At 36.7% G+C, this 14,043-nt stretch overlaps 1 long non-coding RNA gene across 3 annotated transcripts; it reads left to right on the forward strand.

Moving 5' to 3' along the window:
- The first annotated feature begins 7,469 nt into the window (after window positions 1-7,469).
- LOC130467797 (uncharacterized) lies at window positions 7,470-13,695 on the forward strand. 3 transcript variants are annotated; one of them, XR_008927669.1, is made up of 11 exons: window positions 7,470-7,999; window positions 8,606-8,679; window positions 8,952-9,039; window positions 9,122-9,174; window positions 9,269-9,447; window positions 10,054-10,537; window positions 10,611-10,667; window positions 10,757-10,857; window positions 10,949-11,026; window positions 11,533-11,765; window positions 12,725-13,695. It is a non-coding gene; the product is annotated as an uncharacterized lncRNA (long non-coding RNA). The 3 variants fall into 3 exon arrangements; XR_008927668.1 differs by lacking the exon at window positions 9,269-9,447 and adding an exon at window positions 8,467-8,507 and having other exon boundaries at window positions 7,474-7,999; XR_008927667.1 differs by lacking the exon at window positions 9,269-9,447 and having other exon boundaries at window positions 7,475-7,999.
- The last annotated feature ends 348 nt before the right edge of the window (window positions 13,696-14,043 follow it).

The raw sequence follows: 14,043 nt of genomic DNA on the forward strand, positions 1-14,043 counted from the left end.
TTCTCCCACACGCCCATGCATCATCGCAGCACTCGACGCAAGGCAGGGCTGCTGCCTTGTGCTCGCGTGCTACTCGCCTTGCTCGCTGCATTCGTACCGCATGGGCGACGAGCTCCCTTGCTCGTCGTCACATGCCCGCACTATACAACACCCCTTAAGGGTAACACGTAGCGTCCGTTGCTTTGTGCGTGCAAGTTTTATGAGCGAATTGCATAAAATTAAAACTTTTATTTCCAAAATTAATGACAAATTAATAAATCATATTAATTTCATAATTTTAGGGCGAAAAATCGAAAATTTATTTAATTAATTAATTTCCGATTAACATGGATTCAAATCTAGGTCATAAAAATTTAAAATTTAACAAAAATTAATAATTTTTATGGTGGTTTTTAATCATATGCATCTAATTAAATTATTAATTAATTATGAAAAACAAATCAAATCTAAATTATTCGAATTTCAACAAATTAATCATAATTACAAATTAGATTGTATAATTAACAAGGCTAGGCATTCAAACTTGTTAAACATATACAGTAGGTCAATCAAAAATTCAAGATTTATCAACAAGAATCGCAAATATTTAATTTAACATCTTAAATTTTCAAACTTTTGCGTTCGAAAAACTAAAACCTCCGATAAGTCATAGTTAGACTTCGAATTTGGGAATTCTGGGTTTCGGCGAAAATTATTATTTTTTGTCAAAATTTTAGAATGCCTTTTACATGCGGAATTGACACAAAAATCACTCGATTTGGTTGAGTAACGAACATTCTGCCGAAAAACTGCGTACATATAATTGAATAAACGCAATTTGCAATTAATTAACAATTACGAAAATTAATCACCCCTTTTAATTCCTTGCAAATTTGTAATATTTAACCATGTTTATGCAATTTCGATTATGAAAATAATAAGAGGCTCGTGATACCACTGTTAGGTTATGATACATATGACAAAACATAAATCATGCGGAAAAACCTTAATGCCAGGAAACATATTATTTACACATAATCATTTAGCATAGAATAGATGCATACACTTTGTAGCGTGCCCTCCCTAGCTGCGCCCGAACCGAACAAGAACAATTCTTTAGGACTCCAAATGTCGTCCCTCCGTAGATAGTCCACAGTACTGTTAGGTTATGATACATATGACAATTCATAAATCATGCGGAAACAACCATTAAGCCAGGAATACATATTATTTACACATAATCATATAGCATAGTCTAGAAGCATACTCTTTGTTGCGTGCCTTCCCTAGCTGCGCCCGAACCGAACAAGAACAAGTCTTTAGGACTCCAAGTGTCGTCCCTCCGTAGATAGTCCACAGCACGTCCGGATCCGCCTTAAGATTGACCAACTAGAATCGCCCTCAAGGTACTAATAATTTCGGCACTTTTAGGCAAGGTATGTGACTGAATTTTTCTCTCAAAAACTCACTTTGAATACTTGAAAACTCGTTATAAATTGTGAACCCAGGCCACATATTTATAGGGGTATGGAAAGAGAATTGGAATCCTACTAGGATACGAATTAATTAAATTAGAATCCTAGTGGAACTCTTATTTAATTAATTTATCTTTTAGGATTAGGAATTTAATCATTAAACGAATTCTATACGCTTTAGGATTCGAGTAACACACTTCGAGTAATACACTAGCACCGCACGCAGGCCTTGCGGCCCACGCACAGCGCCAGCCCACTCGTGGCAGCCCCGCGCGCGCGCCCAAGCTTCGGCTGGGCCTGGCTTTTGCGCTGGGCCTGGTCGCATGCTTGGCGTGTGGTTGTTGCGCTTGGCTTGCTGGGCGATGGCCCGGCTTCGTGCTGGGCCTTCGTCTGGCAGGCCTCGTCCGATGCTAATTCGTACGATGCGCTTCCGATTAAATTCTCGATTCCGGAATTCATTTCCGATACGAACAATATTTAATATTTCCGATTCCGGAATTAATTTCCGTTTCGAACAAATATCTAATATTTCCGTTTCCGGAATTATTTTCCGATTCCGATAATATTTCCGATTCAGACAATATTTCCGTTTCCGGCAATATTTCCGATTCCGGCAATATTTCTATTTCCGATAATATTTTCCGATACGTACCATGTTTCCGTTTCCGGCAACATCTACGACTTGGATAATATTTATATTTCCGATACGATCCATATTTCCGTTTCCGGCAATATCATCGTTTCCGGAGTATTCATTTCTTGCCTGTGACGATCTCAGCTCCCACTGAAACCAAGATCCGTCGATTCCGAATATCCATAGTTGGAGTATTTAATGCCATTAAATACTTGATCCGTTTACGTACTATTTGTGTGACCCTACGGGTTCAGTCAAGAGTAAGCTGTGGATTAATATCATTAATTCCACTTGAACTGAAGCGGCCTCTAGCTAGGCATTCAGCTCACTTGATCTCACTGAATTATTAACTTGTTAATTAATACTGAACCGCATTTATTAGACTTAACATTGAATGCATACTTGGACCAAGGGCATTATTTCCTTCAAGTACGTCCGGATCCGCCTCAAGCTTGACCAACTAGAATCGCCCTTAAGGTAGCTTAGGATTTTCGGTTATATTAGTGCAAGTGTATGGCTGATTTTTCTCCAAAAACTTACCTTTAGAATACTTCAATCGTTTCTATAAATTATGACCCTAGGCACTTATTTATAGAGGTATGGAAAAGGAAATGGAATCCCACTAGGATACTAATTAATTAAACTAGAATCCTATTAGGACTCTGACTAATTAATTTATCCTTTTAGGATTAGGAATTTAATCATTAAACAAATTCTATACTTTTTAGGTTTCGTATGTTAAAACAAACTCTACACGAGCATGACCCGCAAGCGTGCAGGCCATGCCCGCGCACAGCCCACACGGCCGCTTGGCCCTCGCGAGCTACAAGCCCACGCGAGAAGCAGCAATGCTCGCAGCTGCGCGCGCTGCCACGGCCTGGCCTTGCGCTGGGCCTGGCGTGGCCTTGGCTGTTTGTGTGGCGCGCTTGGCTTGCTTGGCGATGGCCCGGCTTCGTGCTGGCCTTCGTCTGGCAGGCCTCGTCCGATTCTAATTCGTACGATACGCTTCCGATTAAATTCCCGATTCCGGAATTTATTAACAATACGAACAATATTTAATATTTTCGATTCTGGAATTAATTTCCGTTTCAAACAAATATTTAATATTTCCGTTTGCGGAATTATTTTCCGATTCCGATAATATTTCCGATTCTGACAATATTTCCGTTTCCGGCAATATTTCCGATTCCGGCAATATTTCCATTTTCGATAATATTTTCCGATATGTACCATGTTTCCGTTTCCGGCAACATCTACGACTTGGATAATATTTATATTTCCGATACGATCCATATTTCCGTTTCCGGCAATATCATCGTTTTCCGGAGTATTCATTTCTTGCTTGTGACGATCTCAGCTCCCACTGAAACCAAGATCCGTCGATTCCGAATACCCATAGATGGAGTATTTAATGCCATTAAATACTTGATCCGTTTACGTACTATTTGTGTGACCCTACGGGTTCAGTCAAGAATAAGCTGTGGATTAATATCATTAATTCCACTTGAACTGAAGCGGCCTCTAGCTAGGCATTCAGCTCACTTGATCTCACTGAAATATTAACTTGTTAATTAATACTGAACCGCATTTATTAGACATAATATTAAATGCATACTTGGACCAAGGGCACTATTTCCTTCATGTAGCTCCTTTCTAATATTCAATTCCTTTAAGTCATCCCGAGCCTTAGGACCGTCTTTTGTCTTCTTAGGAATATTCAATAACGTGCTAATCAGACTATCAAATACATTCTTCTCGATATGCATCACATCTAAAGAATGCCTAACAAATAGAAATCTCCAATAAGGAAGATGCCAAAAACCGGAACACTTCTTGTATCCCTGTTTAGGAAGGGCACCTTTATTTTTCTTCAACTTGCCAAATGTAATTTTAATGTCTTTTACTTTTTCAAACACTTCTTGGCTAGTAAAGACTTTTGGAGGACTTTCAAATTTTGTTCCCCATTAAAAGCGTTTTTCAGTTTGTGGTACGGATGATCATGAGGAAGAAATAGACGATGATCAAAGTAGACATTTTTTCCCGATGCTTTTACCCACCTTCCCTTCCAATTACCATCTTCACATATAGGACACACACATTCTCCTTTCACAGTATAACCAGAAAGATTACTATATGCTGGATAATCTTGCATAGTGCAGAATAACATGGCTCTTAAATTGAACATTTCATTCCGACTTCCATCAAACACTTCAACCCCTTTTTCCCACAATAACTTTAAATCGTCAATAAGAGGTGCCAAGTACACATCAATGTCATTTTCTGGCTGTTTTGGCCCAGATATAAGAATTGACAGGATAATGTACTTTCTTTTCATACATAAGGAAGGAGGTAAGTTGTAAGTCACTAACATGACCGGCCAAGTACTATAGGTGCTACTAAGGGAACTATATGGATTCATACCATCAGTAGACAATCCAAGGCGTAGGTTTCTTTCTTTTTTACCAAAATCATCGAACTTTCCATCAATAAATTTCCATTGCGGAGAATCAGCTGGATGTCTTAGTAACCCATCATTTTTTTTCCGACCAAATTTATGCCATATCAACTTCTCTATATCTCCTGCATATGCATACATTCGTTTGAACCTTTGTATTATTAGAAAGTACCACAAAACCTTAGTCGAAACTCCTTCCTTTTTCTTGTACCTCGAGTCATTGCACTCAGGGCAATTCTTTAAAGCTTCAAATTCAACTTGATACAGTATGCAATCGTTAGGACAAGCATGATTTTTTTTGTAATTCAAGTCTGTTGTGCACAACATCTTTTTTGCCTTATATGTACGGCTAGGTAAAACATTTTCGGGTGGAAGTGTGTCTTTAAACACCTTAAGGAACGCCATAAAACACTGATCCGTCACACTATGACCCACCTTCACATTGTAAATCTTAACTATAGTCGATAGTTTTGTGTACTTACTCTCTTTGAATAAGGGCAGTTCAGAATCAGTCAACAATTCCTCTATCACCTGAGGATCATTATCAACTATTTCATGAAGTTGATCCATCATTTCCTCCAAGGTACCACCCTCATCCGTATTATCGCCTTGATGGGCAGAAGTTTCTTCCCTTTTTTCACCATGACGATACCAATGAGTATATGTTATATCAAATTCCCATTTACTCAAATGGTTGAGTATTTCGTCAACTTTGTGATGCATAAGATTGTGACACATATAACAAGGACAAGGCAACCTATCACGACCTTCACTATTATTATCCAAAGAAAATTTGAGAAATTCCATAACTCCAGCTTTGTATTTTGGGTCCCCCAATTTTGTTGTTGTTATCCAACTTCGATCCATTTCTACAAACTAGTAAGTTCCGTAAAAATAAAACTCATAATTGTAAATACCATATAAAATGCAATTAAGGGCATTGGGTCCTTATCGAACATGAACCCCCTTTATAATAAGTTTAGACATACTCAAATGTTAAAAAAAAAGTTCAAATAGTTTAAGGTATGAATCAAGGTACGATAATTTAAGGTATGAATCAAGCCATAATTATACCAAATCTTTCAGAATTTGTTTAAATGCATATAAGGCAGATTAAACATTCATTGGGAAGGAGATTAAACATTTATTAGGCAGATTAAACACTTGAGCATGATAATTTAGGAAGGAGATTAAACATTCATTAGGAAGGAGATTTAACATTCATTAGGCAGATTAAACAGGAGATTAAAATAAGAAAAAATAACGTAATGCCAGAACTCCAGCACTATCAGTCTGTCACCAACCCAGCATAATGCCAGTAACAGAACCCACAAATATCAGAAAATCCTAACACAATTTGTTTCTTTCAATTTTTCTTTCAAGGTAATATCAAAATTTTCTTATTTCTTTCAAATTCATTGAAAATCTATTCTAATACGAATTACAACAAGAATTTCATAGTTAGGCATTACAATCTGATAATTAATAATATTGAAAGGATAAATTAGTATAACAAAATGCTAACCTCGAAATTCAAAGGGGTAGAATGTTGCTTGCGGTTGCCGTACAATCTCGACGGTAGTGGTGGTGGCGCAGTTTGGGGTCGGCGCAGCTTGGGGTCGGCGGTGGTGGTGAATTAACGGTGATTGCAGTTTGTGAGTAATAAGGAGTAGATAAGACTAATTAATAAGGTTTTGCAGAGTTTTGCGAGAGACAGAGTTCTCAATTTTGAGTTTTTTAGATATGCCGCCTAATTTCCCAAATTTTGGTTAGTTACTTTTTTTAATTTTTTTAATTGGCATATACTACACACTAGCACGTGACTTCTCTTTATGTTGTTACTTTTTTTTTAATTGGTATATACTACACGGTAGCACACGGTAGCACGTGACTGCTATATGTTATTAGCTTTTTTTTTAATTTTTCAGGATAAAAATATATATAACAGTTAAGTCTCCTTGGCGCTCTATATTCTTTTTCACATGAAACTGTCAACACAAATAACCACTCTATATAATCCCGTGAAACGCTTATCACACTTGATCGCTTTATATTCAACGTTTCTTATTCCTATTTTTGTATTAGTGCATCTACTTTGTAGAGATTTTGCCTGACCTATTCTCTGATTTATAGAATGGCATTGACAATTCCTCTGTATCAATTTATTGACAATGCAATCCAAGAGTAATAGCAATGTAAAGAGAGGTGACATAGTGAACCACCTCCCTGGCTTTTTTTGAGGTTTCTGCCCTTTTTTTCATAAATTGATGGTAATTTCATAATGATTTTAATATTTTGGAAAATGTAGTTTCTTTGGGATTTAGTTGTATAAGCAATTTTGGAAAAACCAGTTCAAGTTTTGAAGATGTGAATTTGGATGCGTTAAGATGGGCATTAGATGGTATATTATTCTATCTATTTGATGATGCATTTATATGAACAAAGCAAACCTGCAAATATTTTTATTAGAGTTGATTAATTGAATTTGGTTTATGCAGAGTATGATTTTTTATGTTGAGCTTATCCTAATACACGGTTTTGGAGCTAGCTGTTTTTTAGCTATTGTACTCGATCTAGGATGATCAACCATTTCCCCTGTTGCAATTTTTAATCACTCAAAATAATACTAGATTAATATATTAATTTGTTCATAAATGTATGTTCTTGCATATTATCATAAATAGAACTGAATTGGAAGTTGATTTTTTTCCCGTGTTTGTTTTTTGCAGATTTATGTACGAAACAGAGTGCAATTGCTAGAACACAAGCAGATTCTATTTCTTAAGTTATAGTTTTTCATCCTTTTCTATAACCCTTATAAAAGCAAGAAGTTGGAGTTTGGAACAGTAACTTTGTTTAAACTACCTATTTTACCCTTATTTTGTTGCCACGTTAGTCCTCCTTTCTCTGCCACATTTAACCTACTATCTTTGCTCTGTTCTCCTCTCCCTCAGTAATGCCGGCCAGAAATACCTCCTTCCTTTTCCATATGCGATCTTCTCATCTCCCTCAGTGCGATCTTCTCATCTCCCTCAGTAATTGCACCGAGGAAAACTCACCAGCCAAGCCAAAAATGAATTCGCCCCTGTCTTCTTTCATTCTCCTCCTCAGTAATTGCTCTGTTCTTTTTCTTTTGAATTGCAAAAAATGAGGCAGAGGATAGCCTGCAATCGTAGTCGAGCTCGGATTTCGTTCTCTCTTTTTTCAGTCTCCCCCAATAGCAAAACACCTATCCTTTGAATTCAGCTCACAAGTACGAAACTCATCAAACTACAACGAGAATCAAATGGAGTCGATTCAATTTATATGGATACGAAGATGAAGAAAACGCAGAAGAAGATCGAAGCTTGGATTTGTTAATTAGGTTTGTGGAAAATATCTTCAGAAAGGTCTCCAAATGAGCTCGTCATTAAAGCTGTGAGATCAGTTCTTCCTATTGCTATTTCCACCAAATTGGTGCGTCTTTCGTTGCTTTCTTTTCAATTTTAATTCTCTTTGTTTTTGTTAAAATTGTCAAATATTACATTTCAATAGTTTGTTCAATTTCATTTGGTTGTTCAATTTGCGTCGTACTCTTGGTTAAGGCGTCGAATTAGTTCATTTTATTTTAGAGGCAACTTATTCCAATTTTGATGTAACATTGTCAAAAAAGTGCTACTTGTATAGTTAGGGTTACTAATTGATGATTCATACTTGTTTTTGAAATTTCTGTAGCTGTTTTGGTATGTTGCAAATAAATCATGGTTTGTTGGCATTTTCTGTCATGTATTATCTTGTTGTTGGCGTTTCCTGTCATGTGTTACCTTGGGTTTGGGTTGAAGATAATTACAGTAATTTTTTTTTTGTTAGTTTCAATTGATTTTATTATGATTTTGAGGGATTCAATTTATCTTGTTCTTTATGTTGCTTTTCGTGTTCAATAGGTGGGTTTTGCTGTTAATGGAATGATAACTTTAGCATTTTGGTGGGTCTTGAAGGCTTTTCTTGAGTTAATAAATCAATTGCACAAATTTGAAATTATGAATACTTTGTCATCTCACTTGTGTTGCCTGCCGTACACAGCGTGTCAGTGCTTCCCATTGCAGTCACTCTCACCAGCGTGTCCATGTAAACTTGGTTCCCTCAATTTATCTAAGGTATTATCCCCTTAATTTTCTGTTCAAATTAACTTTATAATTGTTTATTGGCCTGATTTTTTCTGTGAATTTGGTTTTATTGACCTGATATTAGCGTACGGGTTATTATTTTCGGTCTCACTTGTGCTTAGCTCAAGTTCATTAGTGATCAATGTCGTTTGAAGTTTATAGTAACAATTGTTCATTACAAAAATATACTTTACTAAAGTTGTATGTGAAGGATCAATTTTCATCACGTTTAATGGTTTTTGGCCTATTGTTTGATTTGCAAGGGAACTTCTTGTGGATGAGTGATAAATTGGCCATGTTCATTTCAAAGAAAGGGCAGGTTCAGAAATGCAATCCCATATTGATGCAGAGGTTAGTCTTTGAACCCAAATTTCTATCATGTAGTTACGTTTCTAGCTTTATGACTCACTCTCATTTGTTGTTTGTGTATTAGGTTGTCAAAGTCCTTAGAGATGTATACGATCTGACGAAGCCTTGCTTAAGAAGGTTAGTTTAAGATTTATTATCCTCGAGCTTTCACACTATTACATTGAAATGATAAGCTCACACCTCACACTTGAACCCATATCTGTGTTGCAAGTACTGGGGTCCAAGGAGCATACCTTGCACGAAGCTCACGACTGGTTCGACGGTCTTATGTACCATTTTATTCCAATGTGTTTCGATCTGTGAGGCTGTTTGTTAGGCTTTAGCAACATTATATTGAAGAAGCGTGAGTAGCTGACATGCATTGTGGTTATAAGGCATAATGTCCCATAGGTATAGCTGACAAAAACATGATATGAGTTCTGTACCAAAATATTCTAACTCGGGCTAGACTCATTGTTGTAGGATTTATAAAATCTGCATGTTTATATTTAATAAAAGGGATCTCAACTTAAAATTGTTAAATTGTTGTTTATTACCAAGAAATTGCATAAGGCACATCATGATTAAGTGCTGGTAGTAGAGTAGCTATCTCGATTTCCGAGTTGTATTCTGCCTACCTTTAATTGTTAATAAGTTTAAAAATATATTGGTCAGGATAGCCTCAGTTGGTAGAGCAGAGAATAAATTTCCCTTGACTCGCCAATTCAATTCTGGTTCCTGATATGTTCATTTTGAGGACAAACTTTTGCTATGATTCTGCTGATTTTGTAAAGTTTTGTGATTGATTTAGATTCTATAGATATCAAACTTGTATTTATTGATTGGGAAGTTTAGTTTGGTTGTGATTGTGTATGTATGTGATCGCTGTGTCCGTATTGCTCGTTTAATTCCGATCTTTCCCACAGTATTGGATATGGTATTTCTGAGAGTATGATGGTTGGACATAATTTTCTCATTGTTTATTGGTGTTGATCGATTGATATTTTATGTTTGTAGTTTTACTTGAGATGACATCATGGGTAAGGAAAAGATTCATATCAGTTTGGTGGTCATTGGCCATGTAGATTCTGGAAAGTCAACCGCCACTGATCACTTGATCTACAAGCTTGGAGGTATTGACAAGCATATGATCGAGAGATTTGAGAAAGAAGCTGCTGAGATGACCAAGAGGTCCTTCAAGTATGCTTGGGTTCTTGACAAACTAAAGGTTGAGCGTGAACGCGGTATTACCATTGATATTGCCTTGTGGAAGTTTGAGACCAACAAGTACTACTGTGATCGATGCCCCTGGACACATACTTTATCAAGAACATGATTACTGGTACCTCCCAGGCTGATTGTGTTATCCTCATTATTGAATCTACCACTGGAGGTTTTAAGGCTGTATCTCAAAGGATATAGTCACGGGATGGATATCATGAGCCCAGTGCACAAAGTGTGTAATGGCCACTCTAACACTAATGAATCTACTGACAAGCAGGTGCAGTTTGGACCCTTAAATGTAAAGTTGACATATATGGTCTCAATTCAATTGACATACGTCTGATTTGCAGGATAAGGAAGTAAGTCTATTCCAGCCTGCTAGCGAATTTTTACCCATGATCGATGAGGTGGGTTTTTCCTCATTCTTGAGTTTTCCTGTCACATGGGTGAACATGTTATAGAATCTGCAACTAATGTTAGTCGTCCATGGTTTCAGGTTTTAGAACCCTTGTCCACAAGACTAAAGGTATTAAAGGCGTGAATGTTGAGATCTACAAGTTCTTTTCATCTGTACATTACCGTAATGTTGATGAGAAGGTGGGTAAATTACAGTAGTTTTTTTAAAGCTTCAAATAATTCAGTAGTTGTGATAGTATCTTACTGTAACTGCTTTGTAATTTGACTGCAGAATTGGCCTACTATTGCTCAGCTTGTTCATCAAGTTCTTAAAAGTTTCTCTCGCTTACGTTTAACTCACGGGTGTAAGGTACTACCATCTATTCTCAGTCTTCGGATGTTTATGGGAACAATTAATTTGAATGTTCGGAGCGACAGTATATCAAGTATTGTTATGCGTCTAGCTGTGTGGTTTTATCACGTTTAATGGGTTTTGGCCTATTGTTTGATTTGCGAGGCAACTTCAATTCTTGTGGGATGAGTGATAAATTGGCCATGTTCATTTCAAAGAAAGGGCAGGTTCAGAAATGCAATCCCATATTGATGCAGAGGAAATTCCAATGACTTTCTGCATGGTCTTTTCCCAAGTTAATTTCAACTCTTTAATCAACAATAGCAATGTAGCCATTGTTGTCAATAAATACGGAACTCTCTGGTGGTAGGACTTGCAAGAGTTATCACTCTCTAGACTTCTCATGCTCGCACTGTACACCCTTAGATAATTTTCTACCTTAAGAAATCCATTGACCTTGTTCTTGTCTCTTCTCGTATGTTAAATTATCTTAAGTTTGATTCCTAAATTAAATCTTCTTGCAGATTGTATGCTACCACTATCAGATTGGGCCAGTACAGGAAGAGTTTAAAATCCCAGTTACCCCTGAGGAGTATACTCGAAATAATCTTAAGTTTTCTCTTGTTGACGTGGTTTACAAATGGGCAAAGGTATACATTTTTTTGCTGGACCAACTTCTGTCAGAATCGACAACTTTTGGGGAAGATATTGAAAGATCTTGTAGAATTTTGCCGGGACGATAAAGTTGGTCCCATAGGTAATTCCTCATATCCTGGTATCTGATGTTGGAATGTTGTCCCATACTTGAGTCTTTTCATGTGTGTGTATATTGTGTATTATATCTGATAAATTCTTCCTTGGTTAGTTATTTGAGAGGAGCATTTATGAGTATGTATTGTGCAAACTATACTGTTTTTGTTTTTGTTTCCACGTATAGAAATATTTGATGCTCTTATAAATTACGATTTATGGAGTGTTTTCCTGTACTATATTAGGCTACTAGATAATTTCACTTGAAAAGTTAGGAGATAAATTAACGATTCTGAATAACTCTGTAGAATATTCAGGAGATAACGTAAATGATACTCCGTATCATTTCCCCAATTTGCATGTTTATACTGGTGCTAAAGTAGGCATATCAACTCATTTTTTAAAATTCAAGCCTTCACTCATCTCTGGTCTTGACTTTGTTATTTAGCCTTCTGTCCTATACAGAGACGGTTGTGTATATGTGTTTCGGAGCATCCACTGCCTTGTATATTTCTGTAGTTGATATGGTGGAGGTTATATGAGAAATGTAATTTTGGACTCCGCTAAAAACTGGTTGAAAAGTATGGTTGCTGCGTTTTCTTGGTGTTCTTGTGAATTAGTTCCATGCTTATTCACGAGAAGTCTTATAAAAAGAAAATTTCAGTCACCAAGTCACCATTTGAAATTTTGTTGTCGGTGTGTGGATGAATATAAAATGTTAGTCCATAAAGATTCTTCCGGGAATATAGTTGGATTTTCGGGAGTGCCTTTTGATGTTAAGGTTGGATCTTACTCAATTTAGGTTTTCTTCTCTACTTTACGTTCTTTTGGCTATTGTCTTTAGGAATTATGTATAAAACTGAAAAGTCCTTCGTAATTCCCTGACCTTATCCGTCTGATTCTTCTTAATTCGTCTGATTATTATGAGTAATCACCTGAATTCAGATTCTGTTATCTCATATGCAGAGGGCTTGAAAAGTTATCCTCGATATAGTTTTGCATCTAAGCTAAAGATGCAAAGGATGCAGGAAATGGAGCAGGTTGCTGGTGGTCAAGGTCTGCCCACTTACAGGAACACTATCAATAAACTTATGGCAATGCAGCAGCTATGGATGAATAAGCCTAATATGGGCAACAACACTAATTTGCTTTTCAATAATAAACGCTCGACAAATGGGCAGGCAGCAGCTACCTTAGCATTGACCAACTACCAGGGGAATATATTTTGCTGGAGTGGAAAATGTTTAATGTCCGATGCATGATACTATGTTCATTGTCAAGTCTTATTCCTGAAAAATTTAATTTAGTCAGGCATCTATGCTTTGGAGGAAAGAAGTTACGGAAATGGCAGCAGACTACCCTGATGTTGAGCTCTCACATATGTATATTGATAATGCAGCAATGCAACTTATTCGTGATCCCAAACAGGGCATATTCACCTCCCCAGCCCAAAGTCAACAAACATTTAAACTATTTTCTTTCTTGAGAACTAACGTTGGTCTTTTTTACAAAAATGTGTCCGCTAATTTACTTGTGCAGTTTGACACTATATTAACCAACAGCATTTTTGGTGATATATTATCTGACGAGGCTTCTATGGTTAGTGGGAGTATTGGTATGCTTCCTTCTGCAAGCATCGGTCATCATTCTAATAAAATTGAGCTGGTCAATCTGGTCTTAGCTGGGTATCACAATTTTGGATTAATCCCGGGAGAACATTGATTAAACTTGATCCACATCTATCCAAGTTATTTATGATGTAGGACAACTTAAGTTTGAGTATATCTTTCCAATTTCACTGATGATCTCCTTGAAGTTGCCATTTTAATGTGATGTAGGACACCTTAAGTTTGAGTGTATCTTGCAGCTTATGATCGCCAAAGATCTTGCATCACAATTTAGCAGTCCGTTAATTAATACACGTTCATTACGCTTTATTCTTGTATCTCCCTTCACAAACGTCAACCATAATGATGTAGTTTCATGAGATTATGTGCGACCTTAGCTCGACCACATGCTACAATCTGGATTTATAACTTAGATCGGGTCAGTTTTTATTGGAAATTACAAATCAGAACAAAAAATAAATGTCATTTCCTTAGTTTGTATCGTGTTTGATTTAGGAGGCCAAAATTCATCAGTTTTTCCGGTGGACATACGCGCGCGATAGCGCGCGGTTCGATCCTAGTTACTACAAAAATCAAATTGTTTATTGTTCAATATTTTTATTTTAACGTTTAAACAATACACAGAGTGATTATATTCTGGCTGAAATTTCATACAAT

Source organism: Spinacia oleracea, chromosome 2 (genome assembly GCF_020520425.1).
Source record: "Spinacia oleracea cultivar Varoflay chromosome 2, BTI_SOV_V1, whole genome shotgun sequence".
Taxonomy (NCBI): domain Eukaryota; kingdom Viridiplantae; phylum Streptophyta; class Magnoliopsida; order Caryophyllales; family Amaranthaceae; genus Spinacia; species Spinacia oleracea.